We start from the raw sequence: 16,273 nt of genomic DNA on the forward strand, positions 1-16,273 counted from the left end.
GTGTGCACTCTATACTCAATAAAGCCGTTTGCTATTCCACACTTTGTGGCTCCGGCCCTCTTCCTTCCTTCTCTGCGGGGAAAAATACCTTACAGTGACATATTCACTTTACATTAAGAGACTGCCTTTTATGTGGTGATGACTCCAGATAAGCATTTATCCCTAGGCTTATGGAATAATTCTGAGAAGCTAACAGTGAAGTCTTAAGTTTCTTTTTGTCTTCTTTATCTTTCTCAGTATTTCCCAAAATTGAGTTACTGCTGCCAATAGCTGAGAAACTGTTCTTGCCATCCACTACTTTTTCCCTTTCTTGAAGTTCCAGAAAAAACAAACAAACAAACAAACAAAACTGCTATAAAAGTGGAGAAGACTAAGGGTTTTTGTGTTTTTTTTGCTGTTGTTGTTATTTTGCTTTCTGTTTCTGGATCCATTTTTATAAACTTGGATAATGCCTCCTTAAACTACTGGTGAAAATCACTGAAGACGTACTTAACTTCTGAGTGCAGTATTGTAGTTTCTTCCAGCTCACCTTCTATAGAAAAACTTCAAGTATTACCAACATCAATCTCTGTACTGAATTTCCAAGGCACAAAGAGTAGCCTGAGTCGTCGGAGGAAGCAAAGAGTAGGCTTCCTGTAGTCATAGCACTCCCTGATGAGTTATTATTTGGTCTCTGTTATGAATTGAATTGTGTTCCCCAAAAAGATAAGTTTTAAACCTCAGTGAATGTGACCTTATTTTGAATTAGGGTCTTTGCAGATGTCATGAAGTCAAGAGTAGGCTCTAATTTGATATAACTGGTGTTCTTTTAAGAAGAGGAAAACATCATGTGATGACAGACACACAGGGGAAATGAATGTCATGTGAGGATAAAGGCAGAAATTGAAATTACGCAGGAGCAAGCCAAGAGCACCAAGGATTGGAAGCCATTGCCAGAAGCTAAGAAGAAACAAGGAAGGATTCTACTTGAAGTCATAGAGGGAGCATGACGTTGCAGACACATTTATTTCCAACTTCTATTCTCCAGAAGGGTGAGAGAGTAAATTTCTATTGTTTAAAACCACACCGTTTGTGGTACTTATAGTATCCCCAGAAAACTAATATAGCCACATCATGTTTGTTTCTTTAGTGAAGCTAAGTCAGTCAGTAGCAACAATTTATGCATCAGCCCGTGTACATCCCTATGTATAGGACTGTAGACTGAAAACATTCCATGAAACACCTCAGCAAAATTTCACAGATTTTCCTGTAGTACTGGAAAAAAGTTACTATAAGGATAATATCAGCTGCTAAAAGACATAAGAACTTTTAACCATGTCTGGCCTTCCCAGTAGTCTTGCATAACTTCTAAGAAGCGTTTGACTTTTTGGAGCTCCAAAAGGGTAGGATTGATTTCTTCATGTTCAGATGAAAAATAATGAGATTTGAAAGGTATTATGGTTTTCATTCCCATTTTGCCATGTAGTCACCTGACTGCTGTTTTTAAAATTGTTTTTTAAAGACACTTTTTAGATTTTACTTATTTATTTTTGGAGAGAGGAGAGAGAGAGAAAGAAGGAAGCATTACCTCGTACTAGCTGCTTCCTGTATGTGCCTTGACCAGGCAAGCCCAGGGTTTCAAACCAGTGACCTCATTGTTCCAGGTTGACTCTTTTATCTACTGTGTCATCATAGGTCAGGCTATAATTATTTTTCTTGCAAGTTACCAAACAGCCATTTGTCAATCAAACACCTTATTTTAAGGCATAATCTCTTATCCAAATTGTCAGTGACTGCTTCTTCTTTCTTTTTCATTACTTCTGCCTCCCTAACTATGTTTTGTATGTTGGCTTTCCTCAGAGTCTCAGAGGTAAAATTGAGACTTGGGCAGCACATATCAGGATATTTGAAAAAGGCTGGCTATTTTCCCCCTTCTGAAAAGAAGTAATCTCTGAGTCCCATAGCCATTGAGAGCCTTCCATCCAAGCCCCTCTTTAGCCCCTCTTTCCAAGTCCCAAATTGAAGCAAAGAATAGTAAAAGGAAACAAAAAGTGCAGAAACAGCAACAGTAGGAAAGGATTACAAACCCATAGAAAGAACATTCAGTTTCTTAATCTCCACTTATTAGTCTTCCACCATATTAACTCATTATTATGTCTATCCAATGCATTCTTGCATTTATTTCCTGAGAAATATTTATCTCAAAGACACTAACAGTTGGGTGGATTTTTCCTAAAAATCCCTGTAAGTACACCAGTTTTTTTCTACCTTGAAAGAGCCTACCTCTGGCCATTGAAATACAGGATTTTCATAAGAATCTTTATAGCAAACATGACAAATAAGCCTTTTAATAAAGACCTGCCAGCAACATTTCAGGCTTTTTATATTTTTCTACCATTGAAACTAATGGTAAACCAGATGGGATATTAGAAGCTGTACATTACTGCTGTGGACCAGCATGGCTCATAATTCTGGGTCTTGAGGGAGAATGGTGCGGAATTAAGAAAACTGACTCATTGAGAAAAAAGGATGGGATCGGGAGGCCTCTTCAATGCTGATGGCAATATCCAAGTGTTCCATAGCCCCAGTTTGCTTTATTACATAGCCATATGCAAATCAAGGAAGTTCTTCATACAAAGTTACACATCTGAGGCAAAACAGGAACTCTCCCAAGGCATAAACAGGAATCCCTCCACCATGCATAAGCGAAATCAACCAATATCTGAATCAAACAAAGAGTGAGAGGAAGGGCATGTAAATTGCTTCCAGCAACTTAAGCAAGCAAGTGAAGTGGGTGCAAATACTCAGCATCATAGCCGATATGGAGGTGGAGGGGGGAGAACTTAGCCTTTTGCTAAGCCTTGAATCTACAGAGGGTTTTTGCCATTGCAATCTACAACACATTACCTATTTTGTTCAGTAGTAACTCATAATTTTTGTGAGTGTTTGGAATTTTCCCCAGGAATTTAAAGGGAGACATTTTGCAGTCAATCTCATCTGATCAAAGGTGGCCACAAATCTTCTGACAAATTTATCTAGAAGAAGGGTTTACTCAAGGAATCCTACCCTCATTGCTAAATCATTAGGGGAAAAAAAGAAAACAAGGCTCAAAGAAACACAACAGTTTATAAATATATAATTGACAGATTTTTATCATTGAACAAAGCAAATACTTTGCATACATGCAAGTAGCCAGAAAGTGACTATAAAGTTTAGTGGATTTTCATCTGTATTAATAAGGAATTAAAGACATAGCTATTATACATTATTCTACTTTTGGAGAACAGTCAGCCAATATTCAATTTATATCATTGCTACATTGAGCTTATTCTGAAGTTTTACTTTTCATAATTCTTTCTTAGGCTCATTCTGGCATTCTGTTTTGTCAAAATTCTTTATCAAGATTATTCTGAAGTTTTGTTTTCAATAATTCCTATGGTTTCCCCAAGATTGTATCTAGTACATATAATTGAAAACAATGAAGAATGTTGTCAGTAAAGTTAAATTAAATTCAGCTTCCCACAAAACATGATTTTTTAATGGCTGCATGGTATTCCATCACATGGCCATGCCATAATATATTTTAATACTATTTTCCTCTTGTTAGATATTTATATGATTTCAAATATGATAAACATCACCATAATAAATATTCTTATGCATAACACATGATGTATATTTCTGATATTTTATTTAGACTCTAGAAATGGATGCTCATGAGAATAAATACTTTTAAGTTTTAGTATATCTTGATACACCACCTTTGGGAAAAATCATACTAATTTATGCTCCCTAGGGCAGTGAATGAGAGAGCTTAACTCACCTAATGTTGCAGAAAAGTAAAAGAATAGTAAGCTTTTGACAAGAAAAAGTGAGAGAATGAGGTCTGGCTGATTAAAACTAATGCAGCTAAAAGTGTTTGGCATATAATAAGAACTTGTCTGTTTTAATATAACAACATGACATGGGCAAGTTATCATTTATTAGTGTACGGCCAGTAGCCATGACCACCATCACAGCCGCCTGGCCGATGCAGGTTCGCATTTGATTTGGACAGATGGTAATGAAACAACGAAGCCAAGAACTGGTGGGCCACTAGCTTTAATCATAGCTTGCACCAGGCAGGCAAGAAATACACACAGTGGGAAAACACTTCCCTTTCCATCCAGGGCTCCTGTTGTTTAAATAAGTTTTTAAATATGATATATGTTTGCTCGCTTATAGTTTGCATTGGGTGTGGGGGACAGGCTGTAAACAGGCAGGTAGTTATAGCCTAAGGCTTAGTTTTAAGACTAAGCTTTTCCCCACACCCTTGACTGATTAGATGATGTGGGGTGATGCACTCTTATGAGGAATCCCATTATGCCTCAGATAAGTGACTTTGTATCGGAGACTTTCTTGTTTGTATATTGGATTAAAGGTTTTAATTTCTACACTATAAAGTGGGGCAGACTGGGAGTTTGATCTCTCCGTTCCTAAGATTAGCATTAGAGAGAAGAGCAGAGAAAGGCCATGTGGAGGAGAGGAGAGGCAGCTAAGCTGGTGGAGTGCTGAAAGAGAAGCCAGTTTGTGCAGAGTTTGTGCAGAGAGAAGGAGATGGGAAACAGAGGTGAATAAGGTGGTGAGTTAGAAACCTTTGATTCTAGGAAACTCAGATAAGTCAGTGGCTTTGGGAGCTCTGAATGGAAAGGGAAGTGTCTTCTCACTGTTTGTATAGCTTGCCCACTGGGTGCAAGCTAGGATTAAAGCTAATGGCCCATCAGTTTTTGGCTCCATTGTTTCATTACCATCTGTCCGAATCTAATGCAAACCTGCATGGGCCAGGCGGCGGTGATGGTGGCCGTGGCTAGTGGCTTTACATTTGGTGTAGTCTGTGGCAGAATTCGATACAGTTTGGTATGGAGCCACCACTACCTTTGAGCGGCAGAGTAAAGAACTGGGTGCTGTTATGGTTCCCCATGGCTGTCCTTTTGGGGACTGTAGGCTGGCTGACTTTTACAGCCATGCATGAGGAAACGGAGAGCTCTGTGGAAGAGGCTGCCTGGGACCTGCAAACTGAGCAGTGGAAGGAGCTGGAGCTGGAGCAAATGCAGGAGAAAGAGATGCCGACCCTGGAACTGGAGGAAGTGCTGGAGGAGGAGGCTGACCAAGTTTGCGAGATTCACCTGGAAATGGAACAGCTGCTGGAGAAGGAATCACAGGTGTGTGAGTTTCAGACTGCCCTGGATGTTGTGGAGAGCCAGCAGTGGCTGGAGGCCAGGGCTGAGGCTGAGGCCAGAGCTGGGACTGCAAGGCCCAAAGAGCAGAAGGAGGCAGTGGCCCAGGGTTCAAGCCCGGCAGCAGGAGTTGGTGTTTTCATCCTCTTTGGAGGATGAGGAGAATCAAGTTGGAGTTGCAATCCGCAGTCTCCAGAACGTGAGAGCCCAGCAGCAAGGAGTACTTACTACGCCTCTGGTAAGTCTGCAATCTTGGGACATAGGGGTGGTTGCCATCATGCTCTCTGGAGCAGAGATGGAAACTCTGACTGCCATTGCAACGTGCTCCTCTTTGGGACAGTGTAAGACCTCCCAAGACAGCAGGAATGAGGGGGGTGGCTGAGGCCCCATGTGCTTTGACTGATTCCTGGACTATGACCGGAGTGAGCACTGGCTCCATTGTTGGATGGACTTACGGATTTTGGTCAATGTGAAATACTCTGATGGAGGTGGGGGGTGGCTTTGCTGGAGGACCTCCCCCTGCCCCAGGAAGCTTTTCCCATGGCTAGAAAAAAGGCCAAGGACATTTTGCGCTTTGGGCTAAGTACTCAGAGACTGGTGAAATGTACATTTGTAATTGTTGAAATTGTATTATTTGTCATTTTGTTGTAATTTGTGTAACGTGCCTAATTTCCTTGTGCAGGAATACCTGTGCTTTAGAGTTTAAAGAGAGCAAAAGGGGTGGAATGTTGTTCAAATAGCTTTGTAAATATGATATATATGTTTGCTTGCTTATAGTTTGTATTGGGTGTGGGGGACAGGCTGTAAGCAGGTCGGGTCATTATAGCCTAAGGCTTAGTTTTAAGACTAAGCTTTTCCTCACACCCTTGACTGATTGCATGATGTGGGATGGTGCACTCTCATGAGGAATCCAATTATGCCTCAGGTAAGTGATTTGGTATCAGAGACTTCCTTGTTTGTATATTGGATTGCAGACTGGGAGCTTGCTCTCTCTCAGTTCCTGAGATTAACATTAGAGAGGAGAGCAAAGAAGGCCACGAGGAGAAGGCCAGGAGAAGCAGCCAAGATGGTGGAGTGCTGAGGGAGAAGCCAGTTTGTGCAGAGTTTGTACAGAGAGAAGGAGATGGGGAACAGAGGTGAATAAGGCTGGTGAGTTGGAAACCTTTGATTCTAGGAAACTCGGATAAGTCAGTGACTTTGGGAGCCTTGAATGGAAAAGGAACTGTTTTCCCACTGTGTATATTTCTTGCCCACTGGGTGCAAGCTAGGATTAAAGCTAATGGCCCACCAGTTCATGGCTCCATTGTTTCATTACTGGCTGTCCGAATCCAATGGGAACCTGCATGGGCCAGGAGGCTGTGATGGTAGCTGTGGCTACTGGCTTTACAACCCACTCTCCACATCCTCCTACAAAGCTTGCAGGCAAGGGTAGCTTCCCCAGGGTGTCTGCATTGCACTTTCTCTCCCCCCTCCCCCTTCCACTGAGCTCAGGAAATCGGATTTAATCCACCAGCTCCCGTTGCTTAGCAATGGAAGAGCCTGCTCCTAGCAACCAGGAGCCACAAAGATGCTGCTGAAAGAGGGGGCTGTCTGGGCCTTGCTCCTGCTCAGCTCCTGACTGATGGCCTTCCTGATGCTTTTCTGATTTGACACAGACAGCCTTCATATCTCAGATGTTGGGTCTTGACAGGTTGATTTCTGCAGCTATTGCTTGACCTTATCTCCCATCATGCCAGCCTGGAGCCCCTCTGACTCCTACCTCCCAAGCCAGCAGGAGAGAGCTCATGATCACAGTTCGGTGGCCCTAGGAAGTGCCTTCATCAAAGAGAGACAGAGGTCATTCGTGTTGGTGCCTCCAGTGTTGCCTGGTAATGGTAGTGAGGTGGAGGGGCTGAGGGCTCTTTGCAATCCCAGCCTCTCTGAGCCTGAAAGGAGGCCAGGGTCCATACATGATAACACTCCTCTTCTAAGGTCAAGAAACTGAGAAGCAGTGACAGGCTCAGGCCCATGTAGCCTTTCAGTGACAGGGGTTCTGAACCAATGCCAGAAGACAGGGCTCCCCAACACGATAAGCCTCTGCGAGACTGCCAGGCCACTGTGCAACACCAGGTGCACCTGCTTCCTTTCCAAAGGTCAGTGAGGATGAGTTTCTCTGCCCAAAGGAGAAGGCTCCTGCCCTCCTATCTTCTGGGATGGCCCAGCTCAGGGTGAACAACAGTGCAAATTTTTCAATGAGCTGCTTTCCTAGATTGTTTTAAAACTTAATCAGAGTTTAGTAGTGTCTCCCAGGAGAGGCCTGTCTGGAATTCTGGCTCTGTGAATGGGTGCTAACAGGTATCTTACTTGATCACATATCTCACTGGTCTGCTACTCACATGCATGCATTCCCCCAGCCCTTCTGTGTGGCCTCAAGCACTGATAGTATGGCTGCCCCCCCCCCAAATAAACCATGGAAAATGGGGCTGTGGAAAACTGACATCCAACAGGGAACCCCCACCCCTCATCTCTCCCCTGGGCCGGGCCCATAGGCAAGGAAAGTATCCCCTGGGCAGCTTCTTTCTGCCTTCCCCCCTCCTTGCTTCTCTCCCCCTGCCATTTCCCTTTTCTACCTCCCAAGAAAAGGGTTTCTGCCTTCTAGCTTCCATTGCCTGGCAACCGAACAGGCTGTCACAGGTTGAGAGGAGCAGCACAGATGCTGCCTAATGAGGGGGCTGAGATGAGGGGGTGAAATCTCACTCTCCAGTCAGAAGCCACTGCCAGCAATGTTGCTAGTGTTCACAAATCCCACAGTTTCTTAAATTTATGATTGTTGCTCTCTCTAATGAAAAGCCTTCCAAAGTTGAGTACATAAGCCACATTTGGGTAAACACCTCCTCAATCCACCCTTTTCCATTTCATATTGAAAACGTTTTGTTATGGAAAATTTCAAGCTTATACACAAGCAGAACAGCAAAACGAGTCCTCTTGTACACGTCACCCAGATCAACAACTGTCAAGTCCTGGCCAGATATCACAGCTTTATATCTTTATTCAGTATATAGCATTGAAACATAAGAATTATCTTTTTTTATATAACTACAGTGTTATCATACCACCTAAAGTAATTAACAATAATTCCACGATATCAAATACCCCATCAGTGACTCATCGATGTTATGGAGGATTTTTCCTGCAGTATATTTGAGTCAGGATCTAAAGAAAATATACACACCAATCTGTAGATTTCCCTTTCTGAGTATTGTAAGGGAGGAAAATTTTTGCTCCACTCTCGTAAGCTCAGTAACTGAGGTATGTGTGTATTAAACTGATAAAAGACAGATTAACAGGAGGAAAATCAGAGTTTATTTACATGTTCAATCTCCAGATACACTAGAAAACTACTCAGTGATGATAACCCAGAGGGGCTAATTTGGGGCTTACATAGCATCTTAATACATGAAAAGGGGAAGAAAAGCACCTGTGGGGAAAGAAAGGCATTTTGGAAGGATGCATGGATTTTCAGAACAAATACTGGATAAGAAAATGTGTGATAATCTTTGTCTATACAAGTGAGGAGTCTTTCTGTCTTCTTCGGGACCACAAACTTCCCCCTGCAGAAGGCATTTGGGTACATTTCACTCACAGTCTACCTTCTGGGAGTAGATCTGCCCTGAAAAGGAATTCAAGGCAAACTATTTCCCAGAAGTTGCTGTTGTAGTCACTTAAGGAAAGCTCCGAGAAGGCTTTTTTCCGCTGTTATCCATTGAGTCTCAAATGTCTTTAGCTTCAAATAATTTTTATACCAACTCTGGGCTTCCAAGTAAGGCCCCACAATCTACTGAAATAACAATGCACTGAAGTTATCCTGAAAAACCATTGGCCTCAGGCCATCTTGAGCTAGAGGAGACATCATTAGTTCCCAGATTTTTAGATGAGGAGACTGAAATTCAAAGCTGTGAAATGAAGAGCTCAAGATCACTTAGCTACTGAGACACTGGCCCAGACTTATAACTCATGTCAGGAGTCCAAACTCTTAGTGTGTGTGTGCCCTGACAACCGCATTCCGCCACCCCAACCTGTTCTACCTCCAGAAAGGGAAGGGAAGGCTATAGGCATGGAGCAGAGAAGGCCTCCTCCCCCTTCTAGTGTAGGTCCTGCTCAGCATCTGTCAAAGGCCCAGGCAACCCCATCTCCTCTGAATTCCCTAGCTCACTTCTCCCTTCCCAAGCGGCTGCTCTTGAGTGCGTGTATCCCAGTCTGCCCCTCACCCAGAAGCTACCCGAATGCAGGAACCTTGGTTTTGGATATCTGTGACTCACCCAGAACTCTTTGGAAGGTAACCCCCTACAGGGAGCCGACTGACTGACTGCCTAAGTGAGGGGCCTCCTGGAGGGTGGATGGGCTGGATGTACAGGTGAGTCTTCAAGGAGAGATCCAGGACCTCAGGCAGAAGCAGCCATCCGACACTCCAGAGTGATAGGGGTCTCTCTTGTCCTCAGAAGAGGCAAAGGAGTATCCAGCAAGCAGCCTGGGCTCAGGCATCTTGAGGACAGGAGCCTCTGGCCTCACCCCTCCCTTCCATAAGCAATTTACCCTCTGAGGGCCTCAGGGAGGCCTCGTCTGTGCAGGAAAGACCCAGGGCCAGAGTGTCAGCTGAGCTGTCCTGTGATTGAAGGAGGCCTCTCTCAGCTTGGAGTAATGGAATCCGCTCTGGCTGGAGAGCCGGAACAACAGGGCTGCTTCTCTGTTCTTTCATTATGCTGCTCTGTGACCCTGAGCAGGCAACTTCCTCCCTGTGGGTCTCACTTTCCTATCCATACAATGAAGGTACTTGAACAGATGATCTCTAGGGGCTCATTAGCTTCCATGTTTCTGTGATCTCCAGGAAATGCAGACCCACAGCCTTCCTTGGTAAATGGTTGCTGGTCGTAATTATCTTTGCAGTCGCGAGGGTCTTCCTGCCTGTTTTCTACTGTCTCTGAACCTTATTTCCTCTGGCGAAGGGCCAAGCCCAGCTAAGCATGCTGATTGACCCAGAAGTACTTGGGTGGACGTCAGGCATTTTCATCAGTACAACTCAAATCTCAATGGTGAGAGAGGGGGATCCGCAGTCCTCGAGCCCCTGCTCCTGATCTGGAGGTGTGCAAGAGGCAGCAGTGTTCAGACATCGTGGACATGAGCAATCATGGTGTTGATTGACTTCCTGCCCTACATGTGCCCCATCCTTCCCACTTTCCAGACAAGGAAACGAGGACTTGTCCAAGGTCCTACAGAGCTGGGACAGGGAGGAGCTTAGGATGAAGAAGAGCCAGGGTCCTCCTCAGGAGGAAACTTTCTTGGGCAGAGGTGAGGATGGTGAAGAGAAGAGCCAGCCCACTAAGGAGCAAAGGTGTGGCATGAACTAAAACCGGGTTGTGAAACCCACCCTCAGAGAGCTCCTGGGGAAACACAGGTCACCCATGCCTACAGAGACACACACATGCATGCACACCACAGGAGAGGAGGCCAAGCATATCATCTGACTATCAAGTGTCTGAGCTGGGACACTAACTTGACCACTCGACCGGTAGCTATTGAGTCTTCTGGCTGCTTCATTGATTCAACAAATAGTGACTGGGTTGTTGGGTACCAAACAGTAAGCCAGTGGGACATGGTCCCTGCCCTCTCAGAGCTTGCAGGCTAGCTAGGCAGGCAAGTACTCAAAAAGAGATGCTGACCCAGGGAGCTACCTGCAGGCCAAAGGAAGCTGGGGGCTGTGGGAGCCCAGCAGAGCCCACGTCAGGGGCTCAGGGACAAGTGCTGTGCTGCAGGCACTGTCCTGGTGGTGCCGTTGTGTGGAGGAGTCAGCTCTGGTTGGTTGGGAAGGTAGCGTTGGGGAGCAATTGGCCAGGTCAGGCAAGCATGGTCAAGGGTGCGGTTGACCCTCAGGGATTTTTTGTCATCACAGTGAGAATTAGACAAATTCTGGGGCTTGGAGGAGAGGTGAGGCTCCCCTTCTTCAGACCAGGGGTTCTTGAAGTAGCAGGTTGGGACCCCAGAACTCACTGTTGAGTCTCCAGTGTTTTCTGAGAAGAGGTTCCATGTGAACTGGTCACCCTTTCTCTTGCTGGTTGTGGTGATGCAGAGTATGGGTTGTGGGGTCCCCCAAAAGGGCAAATGATTCAACTGTTCTGAAAAAGGCTTGCTTCCCCACCCCAATCATGCAGAGGGTTGAGAAGTTTCTTTCTTCTTCAAACTTGGGCTTGTGATTTCTCTTTTATTCACCTTGACAATGACCATAAAGGGCACTGAGCAAGGCTGCCCGTTTTCTCCATCCCCGCAGCTCTTCTGTGTATGAGGGAGGAAGTGACACAGAAAGGAAGGGGGTAAAAGCATGGGAAGTTGTCCTGTGGATTCTATATTTACTGAGCTCGGTGACACAGCAGAGATGTTTAAGTGAAACTTTCAGGGGAAAAAATAAGGAAATGCCTTGTCTTAGTTGCCTGGAAATTCCCATTGTTTGGTGTCTGAGTTTTCTTGTTTGCAGGGTGTTTTGCAAGTCCTGAGCTATTGAGGAGGAGCTGCATGTTTCCTTGAAACAGAAAGGGAAGGACCCTTGGTCACCCCCTGTCCCAGACTCTCTATCTATGTTGGGGTGTTGTTTCTTTGTCACTGGCCCTGAGGTGGGCCCCGTGCTCACGAAAAACAGTGATCCCAGTGGGCTTGCAATCGTTTGGGGCCCAGGTTGTACCTCCCTTCTCTCCTCTATGTTGAGCCCCCCCCTGTCATACCTTGGAAGAGGGAGAAATCACTGGTAACCCCTTCTTTCTCTGAGCTGGGGTGCGAGAGCCAGAGAACACGGGACTCTTGCCCTTGTTCCAGGATACATAAGGCCACTCTGAAAGAATTTTTTAAATTTTTATTGAATTTTAGGGGGTGACATAGGTTAATAAAATTATATAAATTTCAAGTGTACAGTTATATAATACATCGTTTGTATATTGTATTGTGTTGATCATCAAAAGTCAAGTCTCTTTCCGTTCCTGTTTGCCACCCCTGTACCTTCTTCTACCACTCCCCATACACCTTTCCTTCTTGTAATAACTATACTATTGTCGGTGTCCATGAGTTTTTATTTTATTTTTTCCTTATTTCCTTCATTTTTAACCCAGCCCCACCCAAACTCTTTTCTTCTAACAACTGTCAGTATGTTCTCTATCCATGAGTCTGTTTTCATTTTGTTTGTTAGTTTATTGTGTTCATTAGATTCCATATATAGATGAAGTCACATGGTACCTGCCTTTCTCTGCTTGGCTTATTTCATTTAGCAAAATAATCTCCAGGTCCATATATGCCATCACAAAAGGTAACATTTCCTTCTTTTTTGTGGCCATGTAGTATTCCATTGTGTATATGTACCACTGCTTTTTTTATCCGCTCATCTACTGATAGATACTTGGGCTGTTTCAAAAACTTGGTTATTGTGTACAATGCTGCAATAAACATGGGGGTGCATATCTCTTTTGAATCAGTGCTTTGGGATTCTTAGTATATATTCCAAAAAGTGGGATAATTGGGTCAAAAGGCAGTTCCATTTTTAATTTTTTGAGGAAACTCCATACTGTTTTCCACAGTGGCTGCACAAATCTGCATTCCCACCAGCTGTGCAGGAGGGTTCCATTTTCTCCACACCCTGGCCAGTACTTATTGTGTGTTGTTTTGTTAATGAGCGCCATTCTGACTGGTGTGAGGTGGTATCCAATTGTGGTTTTAGTTTGCATTTCTCTGATGAAGATTTTTCACATGCTTACCAGCCATCTGTATGTCCTCTTTAGAAAAATGTCTATTCAGGTCCTTTGCCCTTTTTTAATTAGATTGTTTACATTCCTGGTGAGTTTTATCAGTTCTGTATTAATTTTGGTTATTCTGACAAATATTGACAGTTCTACTTCTTCCTTTTCAATTTGGACGCTTTTTATTTCTTCATCTTTTCTGATTACTGTGGCTAGGACTTCTAGTACTATGTTGAATAAGAGTAGTGAAATGGGGCACTCCTGTCTTGTTTCTGATCTTAAGAAAATTGGTTTTAATTTTTGTCCATTGAGTATAATGTTGGCTGTCAGTTTGTCATATCTGGCCTTTGTTAGTTTGAGGTATGTTCCCTGAATTCTCACTTTGTTAAGAGTTTTGATCATATTTGGGTGTTGGATTTGATTGAATGTTCTTTCTGCATCTATTGATATGATCATGTGATTTTCATCCATCATTTTGTTTATGTGATGAATCAAATTTATGATTTTGTGAATATTGTACCAACCTTGCCTCTCCAGAATAAATCTCAGTTGATCATGCTGTATGATCCTTGTAATGTATTGCTGGACCTGGTTTGCTAATATTTTTTTTGTGGCACTTTAGTTGTTCATTGATTGCTTTCTCATATTTGCCTTGACTGTGGGGCTACAGAAGACCAAGTAACCCCTTGCTCAAGCCAGCAATCTTGGGTCCAAGCTGGTGAGCTTTGCTCAAACCAGATGAACCCACGCTCAAGCTGGCGACCTTGGGGTCTCAAACCTGGGTCCTCCACATCCCAGTCCAATGCTCTATCCACTGCACCACCACCTGGTCAGGCTGGTTTGCTAATATTTTGTCAAAAATTTTAGCATCTATGTCCATCAGGAATATTTGTCCTGTAGTTTTCTTTCTTTGTAGTGTCTTTACCTGGTTTTGGAATTAAGATAATGCTTGCCTCATAAAATGAGCTTGGAAATCTTCCTTCCGAAAAAGAATGAAGCTGGGGGCATTACAATACCTGACTTTAAACTATATTATAGGGCCACGATAATCAAAACAGCATGGTATTGGCAGAAAAATAGACACTCAGACCAATGGAACAGAATAGAAAGCCCAGAAATAAAACCACATATATATGGTCAAATAATCTTTGATAAAGGGGCCAACAACACACAATGGAGAAAAGAAAGCCTCTTCAACAAATGGTGTTGGGAAAACTGGAAAGCCACATGCAAAAGAATGAAACTCGACTACAGCCTGTCCCCGTGTACTAAAATTAATTCAAAATGGATCAAAGACCTAAATATAAGACCTGAAACAATAAAGTACATAGAAGAAGACATAGGTACTAAACTCATGGACCTGGGTTTTAAAGAACATTTTATGAACTTGACTCCAATGGCAAGAGAAGTGAAGGCAAAGATAAATGAATGGGACTACATCAGAATAAAAAGTTTTTGCTCAGCAAGAGAAACTGATATCAAAATAAACAGACAGAGCATCGGCCTAGCGTGCGGAGGACCCGGGTTCGATTCCCAGCCAGGGCACACAGGAGAAGCGCCCATTTGCTTCTCCACCCCTCCGCCGCGCTTTCCTCTCTGTCTCTCTCTTCCCCTCCCGCAGCCAAGGCTCCATTGGAGCAAAGATGGCCCGGGCGCTGGAGATGGCTCTGTGGCCGCTGCCTCAGGCGCTAGAGTGGCTCTGGTCGCAACATGGCGACGCCCAGGATGGGCAGAGCATCGCCCCCTGGTGGGCAGAGCGTCACCCCTGGTGGGCGTGCCGGGTGGATCCCGGTCGGGCGCATGCGGGAGTCTGTCTGACTGTCTCTCCCTGTTTCCAGCTTCAGAAAAATGAAAGAAAAAAATAAATAAATAAATAAACAGACAGCCAACTAAATGGGAAATGTTATTTTCAAACAACAGCTCATATAAGGGCCTAATATCCAAAATTTACAAAGAACTCATAAAACTCAACAACAAACAAACAAACAATACAATAAAAAAATAGGAAGAGGACATGAGCAGACACTTCTCCCAGGAAGAAATACAAATGGCCAACAGATATATGAAAAGATGCTCAGCTTCATTAGTTATTAGAGAAATGCAAATCAAAACTACAATGAGATACTGCCTCACCCTTGTTAGATTAGCTATTATCAACAAGACGAGTAATAGCAAATGTTGGAGAGGCTGCGGAGAAAAGGGAACTCTCATCCACTGTTGGTGGAACTGTAAAGTAGTACAACCATTATGGAGGAAAGTATGGTGGTTCCTCAAAAAACTGCAAATAGAACTACCTTATGACCCAGCAATCCCACTACTGGGTATATACCCCAAAACCTCAGAAACATTGATACGTAAAGACACATGTAGCTCCATGTTCATTGTAGCACTGTTCACAGTGGCCAAGACATGGAAACAACCAAAAAGCCCTTCAATAGAAGACTGGATAAAGAAGATGTGGCACATATACACTATGGAATACTACTCAGCCATAAAAAATGATGACATCAGATCATTTACAGCAAAATGGTGGGATCTTGATAACATTATAAGGAGTGAAATAAGTAAATCAGAAAAAAACAAGAACTACATGATTCCATACATTGGTGGAACATAAAATCGAGACTAAGAGACATGGACAAGAGTGTGGTGGTTACCAGGGGTGGGGGGAGGGAGGACGCAGGAGGGAGGGAGGGAGAGAGTTAGGGGGAGGGGGAGGGGCACAGAGAAAACTAGATAGAGGGTGACGGAGGACAATCTGACTCTGGGCGAGGGGTATGCAACATAATTTAATGACAAGATAACCTAGACATGTTTTCTTTGAATATATGTACCCTGATTTATTAATGTCATCCCATTAACATTAATAAAAATTTATTTAAAAAAAAGAATTCTTTCTTCCTCTTTAATTTTTTGGAATAGTTTGAGAGGATAAATGTTAGTTTTGGGAATGTTTGGTAAAAGTCACCTGGTAAAACTTCTGGTGCAGGACTTGTGAGGTTTTTTGTTTTGTTTTGTTTTGTTTTACTGCTTCAATTTCATTAGTTGTAATTAGTCTATTCAGGTTTTCTGATTCTTCCTGATTCAGTTTTGGAAGATTGTATATTTCTAGGAATTTATCCATTTTTCCCAGGTTGTCCAATTTGTTGGCATATAAGTTGTTCATAGTATTTTCTTACAATCTTTTGTATTTCTGTGATGTCAGTTGTTACTTCTATTCTTTAATTTCTGATTTTGTTTATGTGGTTCTTCTCTCCTTTTTTCTTGATGAATCTGATTAAAGATTCATTACTCTTGTTTACCTTTTCAAAGAACTAACTCTTGGCT

This window comes from Saccopteryx leptura, chromosome X, assembly GCF_036850995.1.
Source record: "Saccopteryx leptura isolate mSacLep1 chromosome X, mSacLep1_pri_phased_curated, whole genome shotgun sequence".
NCBI classification, from domain to species: domain Eukaryota; kingdom Metazoa; phylum Chordata; class Mammalia; order Chiroptera; family Emballonuridae; genus Saccopteryx; species Saccopteryx leptura.